At 31.5% G+C, this 12,985-nt stretch overlaps 1 pseudogene; it reads right to left on the bottom strand.

Annotated features, from left to right (window-relative positions):
* Positions 1-7,143: 7,143 nt before the first annotated feature.
* On the bottom strand, positions 7,144-8,874 carry LOC139850296 (uncharacterized; annotated as a pseudogene).
* Positions 8,875-12,985: the final 4,111 nt, after the last annotated feature.

Here is a 12,985-nt window from a genome sequence, read left to right as displayed (position 1 = left end):
ATATTGAAGAAGAAGACATAATTACGCTCCTCGTCCCTGTAGTTTAATGACCTTTTTACCCCCACATGCTCTGCACGTGATAGGTGGGTAACGGCAAAATAGACAGAAAATAGACGGGAGGACGAGGGATGTAGATTTCGTATACATTAGGGACGAGGGATGCACAAAAAAAAGAAAAATGACAGGGAGTCAAAGTTGATGTAAAGTTCAGGGACGAGGAATGAAATTTTGTCATTACATAATCGCCATGAAGAACGGAGATAATTGATGTAGAACGATGATTATACTCGAGGTACAGAATGAGATGTTGAGGCATGGTTTGTTGATGGTACTGGTGCTGTCGGTACCGATGTTGGTGATACTGTTGGTGCTGGTGATGTTGCTGAAGTTGGTAAATTTTGCACCATATTCTCCAAATTGATTACTCGAGCACGAAGTTCGTTGACTTCTTCTATTATTCCGGGATGATTGTCGGTTCGGACGAGCGGATGAATAAGATCTAGGATTCGGGATAGTATATAATCATGACAAGATACTCTGGAAATGAGAGAGAGAATGGTATTACGAACAGGTTCGCCGGTATGTATTTCGCCAAGAGGGTAATGTGGTGGATGGAAAGGATCGCCTTCTTCTCGTCTCCATCGGTTAAGTCAACTACGAACCCATCAGATGAATTGGGGATGACCGATTGGTTAATCCATTCCGGTCACACTGCTTTTGGAGCTCGGGTGAAACTCCATATCGGAATCAGAGGGACTTGAACTAGTGGCGAATTCCATTTCGTACGATTGAATAAAGGATTTTTCGATATGAAATGATTTTCGAATATTGGATGATATTCTAACTACATAGAGTATCTATATATATAGTTCTAAAGATTTCGTAGACTACGTAGGAATTTACGGCATATATCAGGCAAATCTACAGTAACAGATGCGCTAAGATATGAATTTTGTCTATACACTATTTATGCAGTCAATGCAGTAAAACGTGTCTAGACTAAGAATGATAAGCAGGTACTTTCCTAAGGATGATAAGCAAGTAATTTTCGACACGAAATGATAAGCAAAACTTTTGACATGCAGACACGGTCAAAGTCCAGACCCACTAATGCATCTAAACAACTATCAGTTAGACACACTAATGCAAGACCTGGTTCGATAAGACCACCGCTCTGATACCAACTTTAACGACCCATCCTAATCCACCTGGACGAAGTCATCAGCATTTAGTTCCATTGCGAGGTCTTGTCCTAAATATGCCATGAATGACTCCATGTAATATGAGCAAATGCACAGCGAAAGATTTCATTCATACCTGAGAATAAACATGCTTAAAAGTGTCAACCAAAATGTTGGTGAGTTCATAGGTTTATCATAACAATCATTTTAATATATTAATAGACCACAAGCTTTCCGTTTATAAATATATGTACACTCGCAAGTGTATAAAACCGTTCTGCTTATGTTGAGGCCTCAGTAACCAACCTTAACAATAATATAATAAGTCATCTTCGCAAAGATGGATATGTACACTCACAAGTGTATAAATAATCCTCGAAGTACTAAACATCCGCCCACTAGCTCTTATGTCTAGTGCAGCCTACAGGATGGGGGTGTTAAGACCGATAGATCTATCTTTAGGATTCGCGCTTACATGCTCTTATAACATATAACTAAATTACCTAGCACATCAATCCGCAGAATATCATTTTTAATCACTTGTCTCTATTTCGTAAATCATTTATAAAAGCAGCGCATGTATTCTCAGCCTAAAAATATATATTGCAAAAGCAATTAAAAAGGGAGCAAATTAAACTCACCATACTGTATTTTGTAGTATAAATACATATGACGACATTGAACAAGTGTAGGATTGGCGTCGGATTCACGAACCCTTTTGAAAGCCTTTCTAAAAAGAATTGCCCACGACGGGGCTCGAACCCGTGACCTTCCGCTAACTAGACAACACCCTTAACCATTCCTCCATATTCATTTTTCTAAATTTATTTTAACCCAATTATATATAAGCCCTTTTTAATTCCTTGTTTCAGCCCAACTTCAACGAAGCCCAACTGAATCCTAAACCCTTGGCCCAACTTCGGCCCAACATATCACTTCTATTGTTAAATTTAAAAAAAAAAACTGCACACGCCTGGAATTGAACCCGGGACATTGCGGAAGGCAACACACTCGTCAAACCACTTCTCCACTCATTCATATCTAATATATATATATATATATATATATATATATATATATATATATATATATATATATATATATATATATATATATATATATATATATATATATATATATATATATATATATATATATATATATCACATTTAAATTGTATTTAACCCGTCACCGGTATTCATCTTCTTCTTCATACACCTTCATCATCATGTCATCATTCCATCATCATCATTATTATATCCTCACAGAAGTATACCAGGAATACATATATATCATCATCATCGTTTTATCATCATGTTTCACAGTAGCAATCGATAAAAAAAATGCAAGTGGGTTTTGATGTTCGAACAATTTCTGACCGAAGCAAAAGTCGTTGTTCTAACAAATCATGATGGTAATCACAGGTTGTCAATGGTGGTGCATACAATGATGATGATATCCGCAACAGTTACAGGTACGGTGTGTTGGGTTCACGACTAAAAAAAATATAAAGTTTGGAGAGAGAAAGAGGAGAGAGAGTGAGGTGGTGTTGATAAAGGTGGGGCTGTGATGATGTTGGGTGGTTGATGAGGTTCTAACAGCAGCAGTAATGGGTGGGTTGTGATGGTGGCGTTGGTGATGTGGGGTGATGGTAGTGATCGTGTTTTTATGGTGGCGGTTTGGTGTTCAATCTCGTAGGCCACATCAACAATCAAACATGGGTTTGGTTTTGGGTTTAGCTAGGAGGTAACCGAGGGTGGTTGTTAGCGGTCACAATGGTGATCGTGGTGTTGGTTGTTGAACGAGGAGGTTATGATCGTGGGTTGTTTATGAAATCTCGAGAAGTTGTAGTTAAACCGATGGGTGTTTCTGTGTGGACAAGGAAAGGAAACAACAACCTTGAGTAGGGTAGTAGTAATAGGAGGAAAAATATGGTCGTGGCGTTCTAGCTTAAACCGAAAACAGAAGTGGAGAAAATAAATATTGTTGGTGCAGTGTATGTCTAATTGCATATGTATATAAATATAAAATACAAGTGGATATAATAGGTTAATAACAATAATTTAATAATAATATCCTATTAATAAAAAAATCAAAGAAACGTGCAACAACAATAGTTCTAAAATAATTGTTGCCGACAGTTTTTAATAGTAATATATCATGGTCCGTTGATAATCAGTGGCGGATAAAGGTTCTCAGAAAAATCTCAAATTTTTATATTAAATTTCTTTAATTATTTCGGTCATTATGGTATATAATTTGATCATTAATTTATTAAATAAAAATTACATCAACTGTCTCTCTCAATTCTGGGTAGAATATAGAAAGTTCTAAAATTTAACAAACAGCTCCTAAATACATTTTTAATAAGTCTATAATTTATAGAACTCATTTTCGGATCACCGTTTATTTTAAAATCATATAAGTTTGAATTTAGTTTACTTAATATCAATCGGAACATCAAACGAGTATTACAATCATTTAATATTTATTTTTACTATACTCTATTTATATATAGTTATGTTGTAAATAATAATTATTATAATATTCTATTTTTATTTTATTTTACATAATTCGTTTTAATAACAACAACATATAATATTTAATATTATATTTCCAATTATTATATATATATATATATATATATATATATATATATATACACACACATATCAAATTACAATTAATTGTTCATGAATCGCCGAGAACAGTCGAAGATCAATTGAATATATGAATCAGTTCAAAAATTTTGAGACTCAACTTAACAGACTTTTCTTATCGAGTCAAAAATATTAAATCGTATCGAGAGTTTGGTTTAAAATTAGTCGAAATTTTCCGGGTCGTCACACTAAACCTGCCTTCAAACCAAATGATTCAGTATCTGCTAAAGTCATTAACGAATATCTTGTTCCTGACTCTAAACCTTTACGGAAAAATCTTCTTCATCATCCATCGATATTAGAAATTCTAAGATATCATCGTATCTTTCATGATAAAGATTCTCGATATTTCTGAAGATATTTTCATAACTATTCTTATCTGAAATCATTTATCTCTTCGCGCTATCTGTGTTATATCATAAAGGAAACTATTTTAGTTTCTAAATTCTGAAAAATTCGAATTTAAAATATGAATGTTTTTGAAGTAGTGTTGGGAATTAAAGCATGAGTTAATATAATATAATGACACTTGATCAACGTGATTATATTACAGTAAGTCATGCTGAGTTTCTAATGGAATGTGATAAAGGTTCACAGATCATACCCTCATCATGAACCATGTTACATAACTCTTTCATTCTATTTAACCTCTAAATATATCAAGAAAATATTTTTCTTGATGATTCGGTCTTTTCCGGATATTCTGGTAATTTGACAAATCAAATCGTGCTATTACCTTTCCTTTCTGCTTTATATATTATGATCATTTGAAACTCCATACCTACCAATTCTGGACCATTATTCGCTTGACTTGAAGTCGGGAAGAAAAAACAAAACCATCGAGCTCCTAAATATAAGGGAAAATATAAAGCTTGACAACAACACATAAATTACAGACCGTGTATATCAATACGTATTGCAACGTAAAGACACGAGAGAATTAAAAACATTATAACCCCAAGGTGGCGTTTGGTTCGAGTTTTTGAAATCCTGGGATTTGAAATCCTTGGGGATTTCAAATTCCGAGGGATTTAAAATCCTGGGATTTAAAATCCTGTTACATGTTTGGTTGATAGTTTTTGTATAAAGGATTTCAGAATCAACTAGAAAAAAATTCGACCGCGCATTGTTGCGGTTGTATTCAACGAGCAGTCGAATTTGGATATATGTTGTTTGGTACCTAATATATCTAATAGGTTGAGTTGTTTGTTGTACGTGTATGTATATGTATGAAATATAGCCCGAAATGTTTAGTATTTTTTAACGATGTCCGTTTCGCGCGTAGTTAGCCTCGTTGTGTTCGTTAGATTTTTTCGAGTTGAACGGTGATTTCGGAAAAATTTAACTCGCACCGAGCAAGAAGATAGGGCCCGTTAAAAAATTCGGGTGGAATTAGTTTCTTTTGTTTTAATAAAATTATATATTTACGCTTTCTACCCCTGAAAAAGTGTAAAGTTGAGGGAACGTTGTGTAAATTGAGCCAAATTTGAGGGGCCGTTTGTAGTGTGAACGCAAACTCAAAACGACAATCCGAAATAACTGAAACGACGAAATTCGCCGCGCATTTTAGTATGTAGGTATAAAATATAATATAATATAATAATATAATAAATCTTTATTTCATAAATTATATAAACAATATAAATATTAATGTATATGTATATTAGTTACTAATCTTCGCATATAACGAGTTATGTCTGCGCATTGCGATAGAAAATCGTTTACAACAATAAATAGTTTTATTACAGTTAACGTTATTTAAGCTTTTATATAATTAAAATACGCATATGAATGATTAATACAAACTTATAAGTTTCTCATTAGATATTTTTTACAATTGTTATTTTTTTTTAAAGTTAAAAAAGGTTTTAAAAAGAAAATTGTATTAGAAAAATAACATACGAAAGCGTTGATAATATGTTTAAATATCATACATAAAAAAGATGTTATAAAAAAACTAAATATTTGCATTGTTCATGCCACACACCTTGACAAATCTAAAATGTCCCTTGATAGTAAGTTAGTAACTAATGAATCTTGTGTTGTAAATAGTAAACTTGAGTATATTTAATCATTATTAACTTGTGTGTTTTTAGGGTATTAGATAGTCAATGTCGGCTCAATAATTTAGTAAGCCCAAGACGAAAATAAAAATTAGCTCTCATACACATTTATTTTTTAAAACATATAAAAAATAATAATAAAAATTTATCTACTTTTATTTACAATGTATTTAATAATTTAAAATTATAGAATTAAAACTTTAATTGACAACTTTTTAATAATTTACTTGACCATTTGAATAAACTAGTTGGGCGACCTGACTTTGCGCCAGTTCTTCACTATTGATTAACATTAATTACATAGCTAATTATTGAAAAGTAATTATTTATCATTTTTTTTATTTTTCGTTTTATCGAGGAAGGACCAAAAATAGTTATGTGGTTGATTTGTAATAAGCGTGAAAATAATTATTCATCGTTTTTTGTTTTACTTTTCGTCTTGTCGAAAGAAAAGACCCAAATGCTCCATCAACGATTGGTACAAACTATTTAATAAAATAGGAAAAAACTATATATAATAACAATAAAACGGTTATTAAACAATGAGTTACGTAGTTAATTTATAATAAAAAAAATTTAAACAATAATCAAGTGAAAAATTATGTGATTGATTTAATAATAATAATAATAATAATAATAATAATAATAATAATAATAATAATAATAATAATAATAATAATAATAATAATAATAATAATAATAATAATGAATAGTTATGGAGTAGTAAAAATTATATGGTCAATTTATAATAGATGAAAAGTTTAATGGTCAAATTATAAAGTGTGAAAAGATTGTGGTGAATTTATAAAAGCTATAAAGGTAACTATTATAAAAGGTGTGTGTGAATTGTAAAAAATAAAAATAATGATAATGAGTAGGTGGATGAGAAGTTTAATGGTCAAATTATAAAGTGTGAAAAGTTTGTGGTGAATTTGTAAAAGCTATAAAGTTAATTATTATAAAGGGTGTGGGTGAATTGTAAAAAATAAAAAGTTTGATGTGTTTTTGTAAAGGTTTGGAACTTTACTATTCATTTTGGCTATGACATTTAGATATATAGGGTAATGACAAAATTACCCTTTGCTAATAAAATCTACTACGACGTTAATTAAGTTAAAACCTACACCATAACATCAAATATGTTGAATACATAAAAGACAACCATGTTTACATTAATGCTAGTTAAACTTACAAACCTTGCACAAAACAAGATTGATAATACTATTTTGGTATAAAAAAAAAAATATATACAAACTGTTAACTAGCACTAGCAAAATATTCACAAAATCATGAAATTAATTCATGAAAGTTTCAAAAGATTACTAACGCATATAGCCCAACTAGCTAGTCTTTCAAGATATATTTCACCCAACCCTCCCGGTTTTCTTCATCCAAATCCCAATAGGCTTCGACATGTTCGGAATCACATCTTATCTTTCCCAAAGCTTGGTACTTTTCATCTTGAGTAAGTGATGCCATTTTGAAAATCTCGGTAGTAATCTTGGTCCTTTTCTTTTTCAAAGCCTCTTGAAATTCTATGTCTCGACTCATTGTGGTAGCCGCTTTGCTTATAGTGTCACCAAATACGTTAGCCACTTCATGTAATCCATCAACCAAAGGGTCCCTTTTATATTTTCTTTTCTTGCTACGAACAGTTGATCCATCTTCGGCTTGAATATTTGTATTGTCTTCAACTTGAACATTATCATTAGTAGGTGGATAAAGATCACCTCCCATCATCCTATCAACCTCTTCATCAGATTCTTGCACCTATGTGATTTCAATCTCTTCGATGTCACCAAAAGATCTAGCTCCATTCCCATGAGCTCGATCTTTCCCAAATACAATACACAGGTCATTGTAGTGTGGAAATGGTTTGTTTCTCCATTTAGCCGCTTCCTTATGATGCTATTTAATATCACAAGAATAATTATAATAGCTATAGAAGTTAAACTAATACTGTAACAAATTAGACAACTTCTAATAACACATCAAAATAATATTCACCTTAATGTACTCATCCCAAACTTCAGGAGTAGCATTCAAAAGTTTCGAATCATCAAACCAACCAAAGCCACTAGTGCTTGAACCGCTAAACATATCATAGACAACTTGCCAATCTCGCTGCATGGTCTTTACCTTAGATTCAATGTGGGGTTTACCCAACAAACCCGCGTCTGGGAATGTTTCTTTAAGCTTTTCTTCAAGATGTTGTAAGTATCCGGATTTAAAGCCATTGTCGGCTTTAAATATTCCGCCATTAACCATATTTACTAGAACCTCAACAAGCTTCGTTTCTTGATCATTTGACCACCCACGATAACCTCTCTTTTTAGTCGCCATAACAAGCTTGGTTTCTGCATAAAAAATGGGTGTTTTTCAATTTCAACAAATTTTAGTAGAGAAAAGAAGATATACACAATGCTTCCAGTTAGAGTTGCACTTCAATTTTTTAACTTAATATCTATTCGCAGAAGCTTGTACACATTTGTAGATTTTGAGTTCTATTAAATGTATGTAAGTCAAACCAACATCAAGTGTGGTCCGCGTAATCTATTATCCTATATCCACAAAATTATAAAACAAATTGCTAGGGAAGATTATTTTAAAACATAAAAATTTACATAACAAATAAATTTGTAGAACAAACATATAACAATTTCTCAAGACCATGTCACTTTAATTAGCTTACCAAATCAAAAATAGGACTTAAATTATAGAACAGATGTAGGCCTACATTCAAAGAAAACAAAAAACAATACAAACCCTAGATTGGAAAGATAATAGATAAAGAAGCGAAAATCGAGTAAGGATTCGAAGTTTAGAATATATCGGTGAAGCTTACCTGACGTTTTGATGGAGAAGATTCAATTTAGAAACTGGTAGCCATCAGCAATGGAGAAAATTTTGGGGAAGAGCTCCACAATTTTGTGGATGAAAATGAAGGACAAGGGAGTTTGTAAAGATGAAGGGGTAATTTTGTCCATTTTGATACATGAAACTTCCGCCCAAAATGGGATTTAGAAATGACGGACCAACTTGAATCATTTTAAAATACCTTATATGAGGTTTTTTGAATCCCTTCCTTGTTAAAATAATCAACCAAACATGGGATTGTAGAGAATTTAAAATGCAAATCCTTTAAAATCCTTCCAAATTCCATGAACCAAACACACCCCAAGGTAATAGTAGAAGAAAACAACTTCCTCTGGTAGCAGATGAAAAAGAAGAATGAAGGATACTATAGCCAGGAAAATGTCAAGAATCAGGACTGGATTTAGCATTTTTACAATCTATCGGGATGTATGAAATAAGGAAGAAGATTATAGGAGTGGTGAAAATAAATGAAACGAAAGAGGTCAATTTATAGCGAAATATCAGACATAGCAATCGAGGCAGATTACCGCATTTAATCAAAGAGGATCATAATTTCCTTGATTACCGGATAATCGAATCTTTTATAGATTTCAAGATTATCTTTAAATTCCTTGAAATCTGGAAATCCACCGTGACTACGTCAAAAGTTAAATCTCTATCTCAACCTTTTGTGACTGCTTCACTCGTACGCTTCACATAATCGAATCGTTTTATCTATATTACTCAATGGTGATAAAACTCTACTTTTCAACTCATATGACTCATGAAAACATACTTATTGTCAGCCATGACGATCCCAATCAAATTTCGGGATGAAATTTATTTAACGAGTAGGTACTGTGACAACCCGAAAATTTTTGACCAAATTTAAACTTAATCTATATATGATTTGGACAAGATAATTAAAGTCTGTAATATTGATTCTCGAAATTTTTGAACTAATGTTATATATTCAGTTAACCATTGACTATTGACCGACAATTCACGAACATCTATTTGTAAATAGATATACATATAAATATATATATACAGTAAGTTGGAATATTAATTATTAAAATTAATTATAAATAACTTGCAATGTGTATTTAAAGACTGATTTATGTATACTAAATAAAGATATATACATATATATAATTTCAAGTTATTTAGTAAACGATAGTAACATTCGTTTATTGATTCAATTGATATTTAGATAAGTTAACTAAAACGTTTAAGATGAACCAGTAAAACACTAATTTGCTACAGTATATTCGAATTGCTACAGTACCCGAATAGCTACAGTGTTTTCGAAAACCACTATTTGCTACAGTAAAACACTATTTCAAAATGAAAATGTATGTATATTTTACAAATGTTATAAAATATAATATTAACTTAGATATAAAACGTTTTGATTTAAAATAGTATTATTATATATTAAGACGTTAATTTATAGAAGCAAATGACCAAAACACTCAAATGAATAAGTTACATTTCAATTAGTATAATTATTGGTGAATTAAGTCTAATTATTAATAAAGGTACAATTCGCGAAAGGTAAAGTGCTAGTTTTCTAAGCGTACGAAAATGCGTTCGAGAAATCGGAACCGAGAAATAAGTCGAGTGACAACGTACGAGTCATCGGAACAAAAATTACAAGTCAACTATGCACGTGAATTTAATATAATATATAATTAATTATATAAATTAAATATATTATATATATTATAAAAATATGTCGACAAACAAGAAAACAAAACAAAGTGAGCTGGAGACAGGTGGCCATGCGATAGCATGGCCATAAGCCCTTCAAAACATGCGATCGCATGGCAGTGGGGGGACAGGAAAGGTGTATAAAGCTCGATCAAATTTTGATTCAGGTTCACTCATTCATCTCTCGATCTCAATCTCTTTTCTCTAAATATATATTATTATTATTATTATTATTATTATTATTATTATTATTATTATTATTATTATTATTATTATTATTATTATTACTATTATTATATTATTATTATTATTATTATTAAGATTAATATTATTATTATTAATCGTATTATCATTATTAGTAGTATTATTATTAGTATTTATACATAAAATACTACGACGGAGTACTGTTCGAGTAATTTAAAAACTGGTTTTTGAACGGGATAGAGCTAAGGAAATTATGGGTTATAGCTTTTGAGGTCATGGGTTTTGTTCGTGTGGTCAACCTAGTGTTTATCATCTCCGTTGCGTCTACGTACTTTCCTACAATATTGAATCACAATATTGATACGTGAGCATTCATATCTTATCTTTTATATATCAATAGTGTATCCATGTCTAGTGCTCGAGTATATATATTTATACATGCTTGTATACTAAATTTCGTAGTTAGATAGTTTATGATGAATCGCGAAATTGATACATATGTTATTGATATAAGGTAAATGATATGCATGTCGTTGGAAAGCTATCGAAAAATTATTAACTTTTCATTTAGAAATCATGTGTTTTCGAAGAACGGATTAAAAGTTATGGTCAACTGAATTATGATTAACATTAATTGAAATTGCTTTTGAATCTGCAATTGATATTTAAACAACTTGTTTATAAGATTGATAAATTGGATTTTCAAATATTACTAATCAAGTAAATGAATTTCTATATAAGGCACGTCTCGTCTTGTTGAACAATTGCTAAAGTTGACTGTCTTATCATGTTTTAAAGTTTTATAAACACTATAATCTGATTTTACAAGTATTGGAAAACTATGTGAAATAGTAAAATATATTTGATTGCCATGATAATTCAAATATAACATAGCTCCTGAAATAAATAATATTTTGAGTTTGATAAACTATAAATTCGTTCATTTATCAAGACTTATACTATAAACATGTATAGATTTAAAGAGCATATTGGGTCAGGTTGACTTTTGAGATGACTTTTGTTAACTTTTGTATGACGGTCTCGAGCATTAGGATTGTGATACACTATGACCCGACCTAGCTTGTTAGACATGTATTGACCAACATATGTTCTCTAGGTTGAGATCTACGGTTATTTTGCATTCCGAGTTTCGGTCATATTTCGGTGAATGACCTTATGTGCTGCTAAGGTGAGTTTCATTTGCTCCCTTTTTAATTGTTTTTGCAATCTATATTTTTGGGCTGAGAATACATGCACTTTATCTTAAACGCAATCGATACAAGTACATACTTAATTCTACACTGAGTTTAAACCGAAAATCCCTTAGCTTTGGTAACTAGTAGTTGCCGGTTAAAAGAACTGGTGGGCGCGAATAGTTGTATATGGATCCATAGGGCATGAGATCCCCGTCTGTTCCAGATATAGAAATCCTAGCCTGAACTATAAAACAGACGTATGTTATTTGAGGTTAGTACACGTTGGTTGGCGTGTATTATACATGTTGGTTGCATGTATGTTAAAACAGGGGTACTTATTATATATACGTTAAAGTTTAGTTACCAGGGTGCTCAATCTTGTAGAATATTTTGATAAACGTTTCTGGATGAAACAACTGAAATCTTGTAATCCACCTTTATATACAGATTATGCGCAACATTAAAACTATGAACTCACCAATTTTGTGTTGACACTTTTAAGCATGTTTATTATCAGGTTCCTAGAAGTCTTCCGTTGTTTGCTTATACGTTATACAAGCTATGTGCATGGAGTCATACATGCTTTATTCGAGAAAACATTACATTCACAAAATCATCACCATGTACCTTGACTGCATTGTCAACGGATGTAGTATTGTAAACCATTATTTACGGTGATTGTCAATATGAAGAAATCATCAGATATCAAAAACCTTGGAATTAGATATTCATTTATGGTGTGCCTTTTCAAAATAATGCAATGTTTACAAAACGTATCATGTAGAGGTCAGTACCTCACTGTGAAATCAAAGAATGATGTATTCGTCCAAGTGGATTTGGATGGGTCATCACAGTTGGTATCAGAGCTTGAGTTCATAGGGAACCAGAATTTGCATTAGTGTGTTTAACTGGTAATTGTTAGGATGCATTAGTGAGTCTGGACTATGACCGTATCTGTTTTTACCGAGTTTTACTTATCATTTCTTGTTAGAAATTACTTGCTTATCGTTCCTAAGTCTAGACGCATTTTCTTGCATTTATTGCATAGATAGTGTACAGACAAATTCATATCTTAGCATATCTGTTACTGTAAACTTTACCTGACATCTTCC

This window comes from Rutidosis leptorrhynchoides, chromosome 5, assembly GCF_046630445.1.
Source record: "Rutidosis leptorrhynchoides isolate AG116_Rl617_1_P2 chromosome 5, CSIRO_AGI_Rlap_v1, whole genome shotgun sequence".
NCBI classification, from domain to species: domain Eukaryota; kingdom Viridiplantae; phylum Streptophyta; class Magnoliopsida; order Asterales; family Asteraceae; genus Rutidosis; species Rutidosis leptorrhynchoides.
This window is presented reverse-complemented; position numbering and strand designations above follow the sequence as displayed.